At 35.8% G+C, this 19,067-nt stretch overlaps 1 long non-coding RNA gene and 1 pseudogene across 1 annotated transcript; both read right to left on the reverse strand.

The window, feature by feature from the left end:
* Positions 1-1,355: 1,355 nt before the first annotated feature.
* Positions 1,356-3,248, reverse strand: LOC134275859 (uncharacterized; annotated as a pseudogene).
* Positions 3,249-4,602: 1,354 nt separating this feature from the next.
* Positions 4,603-6,065, reverse strand: LOC134275860 (uncharacterized). Its single transcript, XR_009993929.1, has 5 exons — positions 5,747-6,065; positions 5,392-5,491; positions 5,254-5,278; positions 4,781-4,865; positions 4,603-4,631 (listed from the first exon to the last, which is right to left on the reverse strand). It is a non-coding gene; the product is annotated as an uncharacterized LOC134275860 (long non-coding RNA).
* Positions 6,066-19,067: the final 13,002 nt, after the last annotated feature.

Raw genomic sequence — 19,067 nt, forward strand, 5'->3', positions numbered from 1 at the left:
GCACTTAGTTGAAGATTTTCAAAGAATTTACGCGTTTTCTCTTTATTATCAATAGACCCCCCACTCCCCAATAAGAACCCTGGGACCATGAAGTTTAAAAAAAAATAAGTAGCAAACTCTTATTCATCATAAGTATGCACTTTGTTTATCAGCTCAACACTAAGGATTAGACAGGGTTATTTAACAGAATACTAGTAAATGCATTTCCACTAATTAATAGAGCCCCGCCATATATAACACCAGAACCTCTGACCCAGGGACCATGAACTTCACAATTTTGGAAGAGGCACTCTTGCTAATCACAACTACAGTAAAACTCGTTTAGTACGCACACGGATATTGCGAATTCACGGATATAGAGAAGTAATCTTGGATCTCAAACAACACAAATTTAACGAATTCCTTTTACGGATATAACGAATTGCGGATATAGGGAAGTAATTTTTCAGGTCCAGTGACTTCGTTATAAACGAGTATTACTGTATATACTAAGTAACTTTAATACACAGGAGCAGAAGGGAGCATTTTCAAAGAATAATTGTTTTTCATTATATAATCAATAAAGCACCGCCCCAACACCAGAGGCCTTGACCCAGGAGCAATAAAATTGATTTGACAATTTTGGAAGAGGCACTCTTGCTCATCACAACTATGTGCTTAGTTAGTTTACATGTGTATTTAACATCCAGGAACAGAGGAGGAGATTTTTAAAGAATAAATATTTTTTTTCATTATACTAGTATAATCAATAGAGCCCGCCCTTAAGAAAGAACCCCTGAAACAGGGGCCATGAAATTCACAATTTGTGAAGAACTCTTGGTCTTCATAACTATGTACTTAGTTTGTTTGTTTAAATCCTAGGAGCAGAAAAGAAACAAGAGGCCCATGGGGAACATCGCTCACCTGAGTAACTTTGGTGATGCCTTTCTAAGCCAGATTGCCCGCCTTATAATATCTATTAGGGTCCCTTCCTACCCCCCCCCCCCGCGTCATGAATTAAACAATTTAGAATTTTTACCACCCAAGGATTCTTCCAAATAAGTTGCAGCTTTTCTAGCCCAGTGATTCTTGAGAAGAAGATTTTAAAAAGACTTTTCCAATGTATTTCTATGTTAAAACTTGAATTCCCTAATGTGACTACGCCCTTCTCAAGGGGGTCATGATTTTAACAATTTAGAATTTACACTACTTCAGGATGATTCCATATAAGTTTCATCTTTTCTGGCCCAATAGTTCTTTAGAAGAATTTTTTTTTATAGATTTTCCTTTTATATATATTTCAATAAAAAAAACTTGGATTCCCTATATATTTTTGTCAACTTTTATTATTTTTTAACTTCACTTTTTGTTCACTTTTAAGGCATTTCTAACTTTAGGCTGAATGCCTCTTGATAAGCAAGTTGCCCAAATTGGACGGACAATGCTATAGTTTGTGAGGTACTGTCTATCTCAATGTCCCCACAGAAGAAACACACTGGCAGAAATTTGGTGGTGATGCCTGCAAGGAAAAGTGCATGAAAGTTGACTACTACTAAAAGTGATGTCAAAAACAATAAAATATATTAAAGGTGTAAATAATACTTTCTGGATCTAGTGTTTGTTGTTTTAGTTTTTATTATATATACCTGCATAATAAGTAGTTTCCATTTCTGTGGCACATTCAAGTCCTTCTCTCACTACAACATTATCATAACAACGGTGACCCTCAGGGAAGAGTGAGGAACCACAAGTATAGAGGAGGTTATCCTGAACCTCCTCTATGTCTGTAATCTGTAGTCTACTGAGCCGTTCCTTCGAGTACACCACTCTCCGCTTCCCACAAAGACAGCAGATGATGAAGCTGCGAACTTTGCCTGGAATAAAAGGAAAAATATTTAAAAATATAAACCTTCTTTTTCTCATTTTGAAGCAGAATTAGATTTGGATATCCATGAAACCCCTTGTCGGATTAAATGATAATATACGGCCTTTTAAAATACAGTATACAATACCTCCTATCAAAACGCCTTTGTGCTTCTTGTCATTGTCAGTAGTAGTTCCTTTAAGGCCTTATCCAGGACAATCCTTGTCTGTGGTCTCTGTGCCCATGAGATCCTCAAGAGATTGGAATGTGCCATCAGGACCTTTGGTGGGATCGGGTAACCAATGAAGGGGATATCACCAGGAAGCCTCTTTGGATTCAGGGTGCAATACCAGCACTGAGCAGTACACTTTTTTATCTTATTTTAAAAAAAGATAGAACAAGTAAAAATTAAACATTGGAATTTTACGTAGATATACATATCAAATGAAATAAAATGCAATTTCACATGTACCTGGAATGAATACTGCCGTGCTCGACAATGTTTGTCAATGAAGTCCTTCAACTTCTTTGGAGCATTTTTCTCGTTACACTCTATCACACTGCAAGAATCTTCTATATCTTTATACAAGTCTAGGACATCACTTAGATTCTTGATTTCTTCAAAGGTTGCTGCATCATGTACTACTACATTTCTGTTGTGCAACTTCAGCTTAGAAAATCTGTGTTTCAATAAAGATAGAGTGGGTTCTAGTGATTCTTCAAGAGCTGTTTTGACATTCGGTTGTCTCTCAGAAAGATCCCTCAGCTTTTTCAAACTTGATGCAGGTTTGACAATATATTCAAAGTTGACATCCATGGAATTCCTTTGCAAGGATACATTCTGAAGGGCCAAATTCAACAAACTCATGCAACGCTCAGCTGGATTATAGTAGCTATGAAATGGTACAGTCCTTGCTGCAATGAGCAGATCCAAGTCCAGCGCGATAAATGTTGCAATGTGCGCAAGTTTTACGCTCCAGAATGTTGTTCTGTGATCTGGACCACCATCTGTGTAGATGAAGAGAACATGACAGTCCAGGGATAGTCCATCAGAACTTCTGCTATTTCTCAAAATAGATATACTTTCAGCTGCATGGCGTATTGGACTCGATGGTGTGAAAACCTTGTCCTTTACAGTTACGTGAAGAACACCATTATAAAAGCTGTCGTCTTTGCACTCTGGTATCTCAACATCCAGAAGTACTGAGGGCACTGCACCATGAATATGGAAGTCATGGTCTAGGGCTGACAATTTGGTTCCCTCTGGTATCAAAGATTTGTTATGAGCTCTAACACCTGTTGATGTCGGTGAACCAGGTTCACCTATTGGCACAATAGACTTGTCATCTAGGCATATTAAGGCACAGTCTGTACCTAACTTCACGGCCAATTCTTTCAACATGGAAAAAAGATTGAAGGCATAAGAGGAATCGGGATGTGTGGCTCTGGTAAGTCTTTGTTGTACTGCATACTTGACTTTAAAGCGGCCTGTGTAGCATACTGCTGATCGCACAAAAGCATTGGATGTTCAAAAATTCAGGCTTAACCATGATCGGGATGGTAAATTTGATCCTGCAGGCAGTCTTGCAGCTATAATTTCTATCAAGTCCTGGCAACTAATGGCTAAAGGCATGTACATTTTATCAGATTGACGTCTCTCCTGAACAACAGATTTCTCCTCTAAATACGAATCTAGGGCATTCCAAAATGGGTCCAATGATGTGTCTTTGGGTCTGCCATTATTTTTTCTCAAGTCATAAAACATTTCTGGTGCATCGGCTTGTAAAAGGAACTCCAAAACTCTATCATCAACTGCTCTTTCATCACTTGATGCTGCTGCACTTGCATCACGTGTCAGGAATCTGTACATATCTCGTAAGATAGCAGGCTTAGTCCCATTTTTTGAATAACGGTTCATTAACTCATTTCTCATAGCCCTTGTTGCATAAATAGGCAAGTTTTCCTTTATGCTTGATATGGCCTCTAGATCACCATTTGCATCATTATCTTCAATTTTCCAGACAAAATGAAAATTCCCAAGATAATTTCCAAACCTGTGTGTGTAGAGTTTCACAGAATAAGGCAAAGTTAGGTTTTCAATCCATTTCCGCCCGTCAAATTTATCTTCAGGTTGGATATCATACAAAAACAATGGATCAAATGGTTCACGTTCCGAGAGTGACTCATGCAATTTCAAATAGTTTTTATTGACACCTTGAGAAGTATCTGGTTTCCTTAGAGACCACTTGTCATTCAATCCTCTAACAGGTTCTGGCTTTTGGTGATTAAAAGCAGTTCTTTCCTTTTGCTCACTCAAAAAATCCAAATATTTTTTCATTCCAGAGACTAGCGTATTACATATATCAAGTAGTTTCTTTGATTCTTTACTCAAAAAGAATGGATGTCCCATCATGGTAAGAAGTTCCGAGATTTTTTCATGCAAATCTGAGGATGACACCTATGAAATATGTGTTGTTTATACAGTGCATTTTATAATAAAGAAAACATACTTCTTTCAATATTAAATTATTTAATACATTTCATATCACTTTAGTATTTATGAAGTGCAACATCTAATATCAGCTCATTTATTGTTTGTTATAACTTTTCTTTAATACCTTCGGTTCTTTCTTTTTTTGATGTCTCCAATCATTATATCCTCTAAATTTGTTGATATCATCTCCGAAGTGAATACATTTGGCATTAAACTTTTCAATGTGTGGATCCAAGTACTAAAGAACATTGGTGAGTGTCTAAAGTTTGTAATATACACGCCAGTACTCTCCACCTGTATTTGAAAGCAACCATACATAATTCTATCATTCAATATTCTTCATGAAAGAATTACAAATTCATATATAAAACAAATTAAATATCTGATCAGCTGAATAAGGAATAATAAGGGATAAATTATTTTAAACTGCTATAAATCCAAACCTGCACGGATGTAAAGCCAACTCCTTTCTGCTTCAGAAGATTCAAAACAATGTTGTACACTTTGTCTTTGGCATTGTTCTCTTTCCTATTAAATAATACATATGCAAACACATAAAAACATATACAGTCTAATTTCTTTTTAATATATATATATTTTTTCTAATTACTTCCTTTTATAAAACTTGAAAAATAGATTAGTTCTCAATATACAATGAATTTTAATTTCTAGTATGAAATATAATTGCCACTGTTTTTATGTGAAGATACAGATCTAGGTTAAAAGAAGAAGAAAATTTAGCAAAGTACTGCGAGGTTAAATATCCCAGGATGTTTATTGACATAGACACAACACAATTTAACCATATACCACATAAAGTAAAGCTGCAGAAAATACACACAAGAAAGGATGTTAAAAGAAGATATGATGTGGGTTTTATAGTATTGTATTACAACGTGCATTATTAAAATTTTACCATCTCAAAGTGTTTACTACCAACCCTGAAATAAATATTTGACAATTTTATTACACAAAACAATTTCTTAATTCAATTCACATGTTGAAATAAAAACATGTGTATTCAAAAACAATTGTACAGTTTAATAATACATACCTTGCAGAGGGTAGTTTATTGTATGGTTTTTGGACATTCATCAAAATGTCAAAAACATTCACTGATCCCTTTTCCTTTTCTTCAGCTGCATCTGCCTTGTCTAGAAAATGAAATGAAATTAATGATAAAAACTCTCGGTTTCATGGAAATTTAATAGCAAATACATGTATCAGATTTCATATTAAAAAAAATTATTTTATCCTTCAACAAAACATTTATTTTAAGAATACATGTAGCCTATGTCATTGTCAAGATTACTTCCATAGCACTTGACACCAAGTTCTTTAGATATTTTTCATTTGCATGCGATTTCTTTTAAATTTTTACGCAAAGACAGACATATCAGAGTTCTTACCAATCTATTTTATATCAACAAATATGTATCTCACTCCAAATGACTCCAGTACAGATATCGGGGTATCCGGTTCTGTTACCGTCGATGGGTTTCCTATTTCCGAATTAGAAGCCCGAATTTCCGTAATGGAGACATTGTATTGCGACAGATATGGGTGAAGCGCATCTCCTATTCGTTGATCAGCCTTTCCACTGACAAAAAAACTTTTGGAAAGGGTTGGATTCCCTCCACAACAAGCTTTCACCTTGAAGTAAGTGTGCCCCGCCATGTGGGGTTTGACTGTCTGTATTTGTGCAGGTCATTGGGATGTTTGTGAAAGTCAGCGTATCTTAAAACGCTTTAATGATTAAGATGTGTTATAAGTTATAAAAACGGTCGTTTGGTTGAAAAAATTCCGGAATACGAAGAGAGTTTCGAGAGTTAGACACATTATTTTTATTTTCGTAAATCGGGAAAAATAGGGTCGGCGGAATCGTAAACCAAGAGAAAAAAAACTTTGGCCTAAGCTGGATATTTCAAAACATAAGATTTGTACACATAGAAAGTCTGCCCTCTAACAAACTTGGAAAGTGCTGCTAGAATCCCGAGTTAAACATGGTTTTACGAAAAATCTCGGATTATATGTATAAAATTCAAAACAAAGGGTAAGGTTTCGTGCGAATATATGGAATAATTATTTTATTGAAAGGATAGTGGGATTCTAGCAGCATTTTTTAGGCAAGATAGATGTTTTTCAACTATATTATGTACTCAAAGAAAGTATTAAATTCCAGGGTATTGTTCTGTTGGCTTTTTTATTTAGGAAAATTTCGCTATTAATAGAAGTCACGTGATGCCGTGGCGGTGGTGTACGTCTTTGTGTTAGACACTCTTTTATCTGTTTGCAATAGTTAATAACAGTTTACGTTTATCAGCGGTTTTGGTAATTCATCAAACTTAATTTTCTTTAAAAAGTCTAAATTTTCCGAGAAATGACTTATATGCTTCCTTAACATACCCGCGTTATTCTGCCAACGCCTGTCGTGACACGGGACTTCGGTTTTTAAGGTCTCATTCTTAGGACCCGCAACTTTCACTTCAAGTGCCGAGCGCATGGCGAAGGAACAGTTGCAACCCATATTTAGGTCAAGGAACAGTTGCAACCCATATTTAGGTCACCTGAGTAATCTCAGGTGACCTATTGATATCTGTTTTCATCCGTCGTCGTCCGTTAACATTTGAACATTTTAAGCTTCTTCCCTGCAACCACTCCACCAATTTCCACCAAATTAAGCGTAAAGCATCTGTGGGTGAAGGGAAACAAAAAATTGTGAATTTCATGGTCCCTGCCCCTCTGGGGCCGAAACCGCTAAAATAAATGCAATCTGTAAAAATCATCTTCTTTACTCCTGGACATCAAGCATTCAAACTGTTAGCATGAATGTAATGACCATTGAGTCCTCTACCAAAATTGTGAAATTCATGGCCCCAGGGTCAGAGGTTCTACTGCTAGGGCGGAGCTCTAATGATTATATAGTGAAAATGCATTTTTTTTTTGAAAATCTTCTTCTATGCTCCTAGGTATTAAATAAACTAAGTAAGTACATAGTTGACTTATGATGCAAGAGGGGCAAGAATGCCTCTTCCAAAATTGTGAATTTTATGGTTCCAGGGTCAGGGGTTCTGGTGTTAAGACGGGGCTCTATTGATTATATAGTGAAGATACATTAATTCTTTGAAAATCTTCTCTGCTTCTGGGTATTAAACAAACTAAGTAAGTACATAGTTATGATGAGGAAGAATACCTCTTCCAAAATTGTGAATTTAATGGCCCCAGGGTCAGGAGTTCTGGTGTTAGGGCGGGGCTCTATTTAATGATTATATAGTAAAGATGCATTAATTCTTTGAAAATCTGTTCCTGGGTATTAAACAAACTAACTATGTATATAGTTATGATGAGCAAGAACGCTTTTTCTAAAATTGTGAATTTTATGGCCCCAGGGTCGGGGGTTCTATTGATTGTATAGTGGAAATACATTAATTCTTTGAAAATCTTCTTTTCTGCTCCTGGATATTAAAAAACTAAGTATATAGTTATGATGAGGAAGAATACCTCTTCCAAAATTGTAAATTTTATGGCCCCAGGGTAAGGGGTCTGGTGTTAGAGTTGGGCTCTATTGATTATATAGTGAAATGCATTATTTCTTTAAAATTCTTCTTTGCTCCTGGGTACTGAATACATTAACTAAGCACATAGTTATGATGAGGAAGAATGCTTCCTCCAAAATTGTGAATTTTATGGCACCAGGGTAAGGGGTTCTGGTTTCGGGGCGGGGCTCTGTTGAATTTATAGAGAAAATGGAGAAATTCATTGAAAAGCTTCTTTGTTCCTGGGTATTAAACAAACAAACTAAGTACATAGTTATGATGAGCAAGAGAGCCCCTTTCAATGAATTTTATGGCCCCAGGGTTAGGGGTTCTTGTGTTAGGGCGGGGCTCTAATGTTTATATAGTGAAAGTAAGTTAAATCTTCTTTTAATTTTCTTCTCTGCTCCTGAGTATGAAGCAGATGAACTATCTATATAGCTATGATGAGCAAGGGCCATTCTTTCTGAATTGTGAATTTCAAGACCCCTGGGTCAGGGGTAAGGGGGGGGGGGGGGGGAGGGGCTCCACTTATATACAAAAATGAATTCTTTGAAATCTGCTCCTTGGTATTAATAAAACATTTTTGTTAAGCAAGGGTGCCTTTTAAAAAATTGTGAAATTGTGGACCAAGGGTCAGGGGTTTATGTGTGGTAGTGGCACCACTGATTATTACTGACTAGTCGAATTGCATTTTTTGTTCTTTACTTCGCCTATGGGCATTAAGTATAAACCAAAGTAAGCATGCAAAGTGTATAGCTATGATAAGTAATGGTGCCTCTTTCAAAATTTTGAATGCCAGTACGTCTAATTTAAATTAGGAACCATGCAAATTCAATCGTTGGAAAATTGTTGCATGATGCTCAGGTGACCTACAAGGCCCATGGGCCTCTAGTTTACTGACTTAGGTCAGTCGCGGCCGAAATTCGAACTCATGACCTCCAGTTCACGGAGCGAGCGCTCTACCGACTGAACTACCGTGAACGGTGGGATGGACCAAGAACAACCGGTGATCAGAAAAGCTCACTTCAGCGGTAGCGAAGTTAGAAGTTGATCTTTACGTCGCGTGTTCAAATCCCATCGTGAGACGTGGAGCCTGGTCCGTCAAATGAGACGTATTAATCGAGGTCCCGTATCGCAGTAGGTGCTGGCACGAAAAAGATCCGTCCCTGCTCAATGGCCGTCAGTGCCGAGTATAGGACAAAATTTGTAGCTCTCTTCCGATAAGTGGTGGCGTCTCCATATGAGTGAAAATTTCTCACAATTCTGAATTTCTCAGTTTTGGTGTACAGCTCACCACATATTACAATCTTGCAAACAGTGTGGCTGCTTAGTGTCCAGGAATTAAATAGAAGATTTTTAAAGATTGCATTAATTTTGGTGGTTTTATAAGCCCCAAACAAGGGGGACAGGGACCCTGATTCACCATTCCTTGTTCCCTTTCACCCATATATGCTATATGCCAAAATAAATGTTGAAATATTAACGCACGACGAACGATGACGGACAAAACGGATAGCAATAGGCACTATGCAAAGCAGCAAAATGTTCCCATTCAAACTTTGCGAGATCGCGGGTAAAAGGGAAAGTTAACACGGAGATGGTCACCATGGGACCAACGCCTCTGATAGGATAGGAAGATAATTTAGTCTATCATTGAAATAAATGGCGCCGGCTCCACTGGGTTATGGCTGCACAAAACATGGGGTGACCAACATAGTATCTGACTATGCCATACAACTTTGAAAGAGAACAAAACAGCAATAATCTCTCTAAAATGCTTTACAGGATTGATAAAGCGGTGGCCAGATTTGAAGGTTGTTAAGCCAAGAGCCTTGGAATTCCAACAGGTAAAGTCAGCTAACCAAAATAATTCAAAAAGACACTTTCAGGAACTTTCATCTTTCCTCACCGAATACAAACTATTGGACAAACCACACAGAATTTTTAACATATATGAAAAAGGTCACCCCCAATCTTGTGCCTCCTTTTATAGTCTCTGGCATTAGGCAGACTCCACAGACTTCAATAGTTACTATCTTGGGATGCGCCAGTGCAACAGAAGTTTCCATTCCACTACACCTTGTCTATGGTGGAATGCGCATGCGGTCAGAGTTGATCGAAGGTTCAACATCAGGAGCATGCTGATCTTATATTGTCATTTTCCTACAATATTTGAACAACCATTTTATACATTATGTTCCTGGTGGACTCCGCGAACGAGTTCCTCTTTTCCTAGATGGAATACATCGCATGTTTTAGTTGTAACAGTAAAATGGACAAAGCAACACTATACTTTAACAAAAACAATTAACGCTGCGCAAATGGTTCAGCCATTTTTATCCCTTGTCAACAAATTTACAGTTCATCAGTTCGTATTTTTTTAAACGCATTTTTATGCCATGTTATGAAGGGTAAGAAATAGAACCTCTGAGAACACTTGGAAATATGTTTACTGGAACATGTCGTTTTTAGAATATGAAATTTAAGGTTTCGTCAAAGGTCAACATATCTAAAAAATTATTTTTACAATAGCTCCAATACTACATGTGGTATAAAGTCAAAACGTTTACAGTTTATAAATATATCATTGATTAATAGATAGAAACAAATATTTTTAAAAGATATTTTTCAAGAAAAATTGTATCAGAAAATGTGCATATTTAAAGAAAAATGCACTGCGTAATTCTGTCTTTTTTGTGAAAACCATAATTGCAGAAATATATGTTTATCATTGAAGGGCAAGTTGGACGTGAATGGTCTCTGAAAGGCTGTTATTGAAAGCATGACATGTATAAAGACAAGACCCCTGTAGAAGGGAAAACAACTTTCCAGAGACTATCCAAGTCCAACTTGCCCTTTATTGATAAACATTTTTTTGTTTCTGCAATAATGGTTTTCACTAAGAGCGCGGAATTAATTAGGTGTATTTTTTGAAAATATATGCATTCTTAAGAAGAATTTTTCTCAATTAATATATTTTCCAAGTATTTTTTTTATCAAGTGATACTTTCTGTTAATCAATGAAAAATTTATGAACTGTAAAAGTTTTAACTTTATACCTCACATAGTTCTGGGGCTATTGTAAAAATAAATTTTTGGACATGTTGACCTTTGACGAAACCTTAAAGACCATACAAGAAATAGACAATTTTTTGTTATCATCAAAGTACTTAAGGCTTTTAATTTTAAGATGTGCATCGCCAGGAATCGAAAAGACATTAGAACAAGAAATGCGAATCATAAAATTGGAAAGTATCATAAGAAACGTAAGTCTAATATGATGTGACACCTCCCTTTTACCAGTCGGTAGAGCTCTCGCTCCGTGGTAGGAAACTCGTGATTTGGAATCACGCCCTAGACTGACCTAAGTTGGTAAAAAATTGTTTTTAATTGTTCCTTCGTCATACGGTCGGCACCTTGAAGAGTAAGATGTGGGTCCTTCGGATGAATAAACAAGAAATCTGTGAGCCAATGCTCACTAGTAATACCCCCGCTCTGATGTAAATAAGCACTATCATGTTAATATACACAAATTCAATTACAGACAGATGCACAGAAAAATATGAAGTTGACATCAGATTCATATGAAAATTAATCCTACGATATGGTATGCCTCAACAAAGAGTGTATGTGTGATGTCCACATAGCATCTCTTTGGAAACATAAACCTAAATGGGTATGAGAATCATTTTGAATAATAGGTGGGCCATATTCACCAAATTTAACAGGAGAATATACAATATTTTTTCTACTAAAATTTAAATTTACAGTTTTGTTAGGATTAAAATCAATTAGCCATTTCTTTGACCATTTATCAATATATATGTTCTAGATCATCAGTAAGTGATTGTGTAATATTTTCTTTGTCTACAATAGCATATAAAGAAGTGTCATCAGCAAAAAGTCTTATATTGTTGACTAGATCATCACAAATATCATTAATATATAAAAGGAATAGGAATGGTCCTAGGACAGAACCCTGAGGAACTCCAGCATTTACTGTTTCAGAGTTTGATGTAAAACCATCTATTACACGAAAAAGCTTCAAAAAGATTAAAAATTCTTAGAATGCTCAAATACCAGGTTTCACGTAAAACACTCATTAAAACATATTTTGCTTTTGTTCGACCTGTGTTAGAGTATTCTGATGTAGTGTGGGACAATTGTTCTGAAAAAGATTCTAAACTCTTAGAAGATATACAAGTTGAAGCAGGCAGAATTATTACTGGATTAAGGTGTAACTCTTCTCGTACGAAACTGTCATGATGAACTTGGATGGGATCTCCTGAAAACAAGGAGAAAAATTCATAAGTTAATATTGTTTTATAAAATTATTAATGGTTATTCTCCACAGTATCTGTATGATCTGATTGAACCTTATCGCTCATCAAGTCATTCGTATAATCTTAAAACTAATAATGCTCAATTCAAAATTCCTAATATTAGAACATCTTATATGGAAAGTTTTTTCCCCTCTACAGTCAAACAATGGAATACCTTGCCAGATTATATTAAAAATGCTCCAGGAATATGTTCATTCAAAAGTCTTTTAAAATCTCATTTCTGTAGGAAAAGTATTGAACTTTTTAATTTTGGAATAAGAAAGTATAATATAATACATTGCCAGATAAGGAATAATGCTAGTAATCTGAAAGCAGATTTATATAATCAACATTTAGCAGAAACTCCAATGTGTGAACATTGTACTGATTGTATTGAAAATGCCTATCATTACTTTATTGTTTGTCCAAAATATACAATTCCAAGAGATGTACTCTTTCAATCAACACATAATATTATAAACTGTGATAATATTCCTGAATGTGATTTATTTTTAAATGGTAGTTCTAACCATGGACTTGACATTAATATACAAATATTTGAAGCTGTACATACATTTATAGCAGCAACAAAACGTTTTATATAAACACTGTCATATCCATATATAGATATACTTTTTATTTGTTAGAAGTACTCCCAAACCGGTACTACTTTGTATTTTGTCTCCCCCTGTAATTTGCCCTTTTTGTTATTTTGTTCATTCTATTTTTCTCTTTTGTATAATTTTCTATATATGACTTTTTCTGTTTTTTTTCTATGTTACTTTGTTCATTTTTGTTTGTGTTTTTTTTTTCCTCTCTTCTTTTGTACATTCTTTTATTATCACTATTTGTTTTGTACCTTGACCTAAATGTAGGGAGAGGGCTAAAATAGGCTGCGCCTGCTGCCCAATCCTATTCACAATAACACCAGTGAATAAAATATTGTTTAAGTTAAAACAAAGACTGTACTAAAATTTCAAGCATCTGCTGTGAATAGTTGCTGAGAAAACTGTGACGAAAATTTGTTATGTATGAAACGGACAGACACACAGGCAAACAGGAAGTTAACATCAGATTTTAACAAAAATGTATCCCACCATATTGCATGCCTTAGAGAAGATTGTGTTAAAATTTCAAGCATCTGCGATGAGTAGTTGCTGAGAAAACTTTGACGAAACTTTGTTATGTATGAAACGGACAGATGCACAGACAAACAGGAAGTTGACATCAGATTTGAACAAAAATGTATCCCAATGTATGGCATGCCTCAGAGAAGATTGTTTTAAAATTTCAAGCATCTGCGATGAGTAGTTGCTGAGAAAACTGTGACGAAAATTTGTTATGCATGTAACGGACAGATGCACAGACAAACAGGAAGTTGACATCAGATTTGAACAAAAATGTATCCCACCATATGGCATGCCTCAGAGAAGATTGTGTGAAAATTTCAAGCATCTACAATGAATAGTTGCTGAGAAAACTGTGACGAAAATTTGTTACGGACGGACACACGGACATACAGACACACAGACAGACAGACAGACAGACACACAAGGGTAAAACAGTATACCCCCCTTCCTTCGGAGCGGGGGTATAAAAACTAAGACCCTGGTAGACGTTGACAGAATAACGATCCCTCACTGCTCAATGACCGTAGAGTTAACGTCAAAATTTGAAGCCCATTTCACCGTTGACGTTTCTATATGAGAAAAACATTCTCGAATAGGACCTTGACTAATTTACTATCAATAAATCTTAGTTGGCAGGACAGTTTGCGTTTTGAACGGCAAAAGGATAGAACTAAATTCAAAGATGAGTACAAATTTCTGGAAGTTAAATAATTTCCGTTCAGGCAAATTTCTACAGTTTTCTGGCCGTTTATCTAGAACACTTCAGAAAGAAAATGCACTCTTCATGACATCATCATGGTGATGCCCCAAGACCTTTGCCACCAGGTGTCATGACCTAACCTAGGCAAGAGCCAATCTCAGGTCAAGTCACTAAATGTGTTAGGTCTAGGGGCATCATTTTGCCATGTTGAACACATGCAGTGTGATTAAACGATTCATAATACCGCCAATATACCAACTTACTAAGTATTAATTGACACCACTGGATTTTCAATTTGATGATCGATATCGATGAATAAGACCTCGAGACATCAATCATTCCTTGTTTCTTTGTTTCACTTTCATTCCTTGAATAGATATTTGATCGAAATTTCGGACTTTTCCCCACTGACAGAAATGATGTGTCGAGCTTCGCTACCACGCTGATCTAGCAATATATGAAATATAAGAAAATAACGAACAGTATTCGAGCTCACAAGTCCATTAAACGAATCAGGAGCAGATTAAAAAGGGGCTTCTAATGCATCAGAGGTGGGATCTGGTGCAATAGAGCAGGACAAATCCCCTGCCGACCAGTATTTATCGCCGTGCGGTTTTAACTTGCCCAAATGTGAAAATCCTATTGCGTTGGGGGGGGGGGGGGGGGTTACTGGACTTTTGACTTCTTATGCTTTATACCTATTACTTTTCATACCAACTTAACAAAGGTCCGTGTTTTCACGGGGGTATCCTTTTTTTAGGGAGAGTTCAAGGTCACATTTAACTTGGTTTAGTGTATCAATTTAATATCTTTGCAAATTCTAGGGGGTCCGAAATCCGGAACCCCCCTCTCTACATCTGCACATGAGATATACATGTAATTCTCGTGAACTTGATTTTACATGTATGTCACGACCTATTGCCATACCATACAGCATCTGAGAATTTCCTTTGATGCATTGGTTTCCAAAATCATTCCAAGTTGAAGTTCTGACTTCTTTAGGTATTTCAGAACAATTTATCATCACCATCAAGATCCAAAGTAAGACGAATGGGTGAACTATTCCAAAAACCAGAAGTCTCTGTCAAGACTGTAGCTCTACTGGTTTGTACTTATAACAAAGGATGAGAAAAGAAGCCATTGTCATCAGACCAAAACTGTTTTAATAGCGTTTTAAAGGAATTTCACAGAAAATTCTAGTTTTAGTAACAATGGAAACACCATTGATCGAAATCAAACTCCAAAGCACTATTTTTATTCATCTTAGTGTAGTCTACTTGTGTGCCAAGTCAATATTGAAATCAGACCAAAGTTGTAGGAGTAGCGTTTTAAAGGAATTTCACAGAAAATTCTATTTTTAGTAACCATGGCAACACGTTCATCGAAATCAAAAACCGATGCACTATTTTGTGTATTCTACTTGTGTGCCAAGTAATATTGAAATTAGATCAAAACTGTAGAAGGAGTAGCATTTTAAAGGAATTTCACAGAAAATTCTATTTTTAGCAACCATGGCAACAGCGTTCATCAAAATCAAAAACCGATGCTCTATTTTATGTATCTTAGTGTAGTCTACTTGTGTGCCAAGTAATATTGAAATCAGACCAAAACTGTAGAAGGCGTAGCGTTTTGAAAAATTGTTTACAGACAGACGGACAGACAGACAGACGGACACCTTACTATCGCATAAGCTCTTCTGGTTTCTGACCAGTAGAGCTAAAAATGTAGATGTACAACATAACAAGCAATTAAAATTTACATTGTTTTTGATAATAATAATCCGATACACATTTATGAAAGGTTTTACTTATTGTCTTAATAAAGTATTTTATGTACGCTTTAATTTAATTTTTTTGTCATAGTCAGACGCTTGTATTAATAAAAGTTTGATTCAGCGCGTTGTGTTGTCAATTTACATAAATAAATCAGTCGGATTTAATATAAAATCAGGCAATTTCAGTGTAAATAATAAAAGGTCATACATGGCGCTGCAAAATGCAGAAGTTTAACCCATCTGCGAGTGTCAACTTTAGTTTAGTAGTCTGAGCCAATGAATGTCCAGACACGAACGTGCATGATCAAGAGAAGTCGCCCGTGTGGCGTGGTGAAAAAAAAAGTCTGCTTTAGAGTCGCAGAGTAAGGAGTTGCTTAGTCGCAGGTTATAATCTCACCGTGGGATTTTGAAATTGGTCCTTTGCATGGGACAGTACATGTATAAAATAATAAAAAGAAAAAGCAGTCCTCAACAAAACATTCCAGTGCCAAACAGACACATAGTCATAGGAAACCCATGTGTTCAACAGTTTGGTGGATGTTACCTTAAGCATAGACCTGAGGGGAGTTGGGTAGCCATGGGTCAACACTGTAAAGCTTGAAACAAAATGAACAACTTTGAAGTTTGTTGCACATCGCTCTAAACACACAGCACGTGGTGTTCACGTTTATGACTCAAACAACGGAAATCCAGATGAAACATTTCATCTAAGTTCTGTACACTGCGACCGCATACTAGAATATAACGCTTGGATTGTAACTTTGAAATTTTGTGACCGACGAGCACTTTTCAAGATTAATACAGGTGCTTTCATTACCATTATATTAGACTTTCAGTATAGGATTCCACGTCAACCAAATCTGACAGTGATCCCAAGTCAACCAAAGCTGACGGTAGAAGCTGCTACTGTGGAGTCTAGGTGGGAAACTCAACTGCATAGGGAGTATATTTCTGTAGACAGTCAGTAATAAATGTTAAAAGTAATTTTTTTCTCGGATATCAGAGCCGTGTTACCATTAACTTCAGTCGGTTAAATCTAATAAAACCAATTCAAAGATGACCTATTTAATTAGTGGAAATGAATTAATTGAACGTACTCAAGCTTCAGAGAAGATGTCCCTTACTGAATCGAGGGACTATTTGTGCATTGGGAAGTCGAGCAGTGGCGTACATAACTGTTCTGGGTTAAAAAGATTTGTGATCTTGTACCTATGTCATGCCCCAGTGATCCATCAGTGCACTCTGCATGGTCTTTAATTGTTGACCAAGGGTGTTTTAGTCAGTTTGGTTCACCAATTTATCAAGCAATTGGCATGAATTTTTCATATTATTTACTATTTTTTATTTATACATGTAATTATCATTACATGTACAACAGGAGATGTGCAATACCAGATTAAGTCTTTCAGTGATCTAACCGAGTAACTATTAGACAAAGAAGGTATTAAAGAAAAAGTTTTGGAAAACATGTTTGGATCCAATGCACAGAAAGAAGCAAGTATTGAGAATGTTAAGTAAGTTATAGTTATAAATGAAACTTGTGTTTTCTTTTTTATTTTTAATCAAATCAAAGGTATATGCTTAGAGAATATAATTTAGTTGTAAAAACCAAGTTATATTTGGCATTTGATAAATTGAAGTTTATAAGAACAGTTTTATGGCATTCCAAATTATGAAATAAATATATTTGGTGAATAGTTACAATTAGCAATATTTTCAAATTATGGTTCATTTAAAACTCACTAAAAATTCTTGCCCTTTATTTTTCAAATATTATGTTAATGAAAGGAGTTTTGTTTTATTATGTTAATTGAAGGAGTTTTGTTTTTGAATTAAAAGTTTTCAAGCATTTTGTAAATGATTTGATCATATATAATTTCTTCTTTTTTCAGGGAAATACCTCAGGTTGTCATAAAAGAAGTTAACAAAACCGACTTGAATAAGGCAATGCATGGCGAAGCGTTTGAAACTCTTTACAACATACTTTAGTCTTTGCTTCCTGATAGGTATATATAATTTTTTGGGTTTCCCAGGGGTGGGGGCAATGATATACAATAATGGACTTTTGATAAGGTCTTCTTGACTATATGGACCTGTTCAGGTATTGGTTGACCAGGGCCGAAGGCTTAGGTTATGCAATATTAGCTATACATGAAGCTGACGTCTGTATAGTAAGGAGTAGACCCAATGCAAAAGTCAATAACCATTTTATTAAATGACCCGGGACTTTTCAACCTTTTTGACAATTAAGTGATTATCACCAACAAATATAAATACGCATATTCAAACGCATAAAGTAACATGTTATTATTACATGTTTACAGTGTAACAAATGTTTAAAGTGGACAATAATATCAAAAAATAAATACTCGGCTATTTGCTATGAAAAGAGTTTAATGTCTTCTGTATAGAATTGATGTCTTGTTATGTTTACGTTCAGAACGACAAATGCTTCAAAACTTACAGTTTGATCAGTTGATAAAAATGCAAGTAATCAATGGTTGGTACAGGGAAAAAAACCCTGACTAAATCTCCTGGAACTTCATTTCAGGTGAACGTTCTCTGAGGTACACCTCAGGAAAAGGCATCTAAACCAATTAGAGATCATCAAAATTCCGGATCATGTAATAAATATCAATGTAGCAGATTAGTATCAATGTCATGTTAAATTTTGTATGTAAGAAAAGCTATAATGGTCTATCATTTATATGGGAGACATTGAAAGAAGCATAAATAATTACAATAATTACAAAAGAAAACTTTTCTATCGAAATGTTTGTCTTAGACTAGTAGAACCCTTAGAATTTTAAAACGTCCATCTTTCTTCTTATAACAGTTGTGGTTTCTATGACCTCTTTTGGACATTGAGTAGGGTTGGTCTCTTTCTTTTTAGCTCACCTGAGCCGAAGGCTCAAGTGAGCTTTTCTGATCACATTTTGTCCGTCGTCCGTCCGTCCGTCTGTAAACTATTCACATTTTCGACTTCTTCTCAAGATCCACTGGGCCAATTTTGACCAAACTTGGTACAAAGCACAGGAAGAAACATGACCTTTCAGTTAAAACTGAAAGGCGGCTTTCAGTAACTTTTCAGTGGCCATTCAGCCACTGAATGGCACATACATTTCAGTGACCTTTCAGTTGCCTTTCAGTCACATTTCAGATATCTTTCAGTCACCATTCAGCAGACACCTTTCCGTCATCTTTCAGTGGCCTTTCCATCAACTTTCAGTGACCTTTCCAACATATTTCAGTGACCTTTCCATTAACT

This window comes from Saccostrea cucullata, unplaced genomic scaffold, assembly GCF_032062105.1.
Source record: "Saccostrea cucullata isolate Sc308-1 unplaced genomic scaffold, CSIRO_AGI_Scuc_v1 ctg9689, whole genome shotgun sequence".
Lineage (NCBI taxonomy): Eukaryota > Metazoa > Mollusca > Bivalvia > Ostreida > Ostreidae > Saccostrea > Saccostrea cuccullata.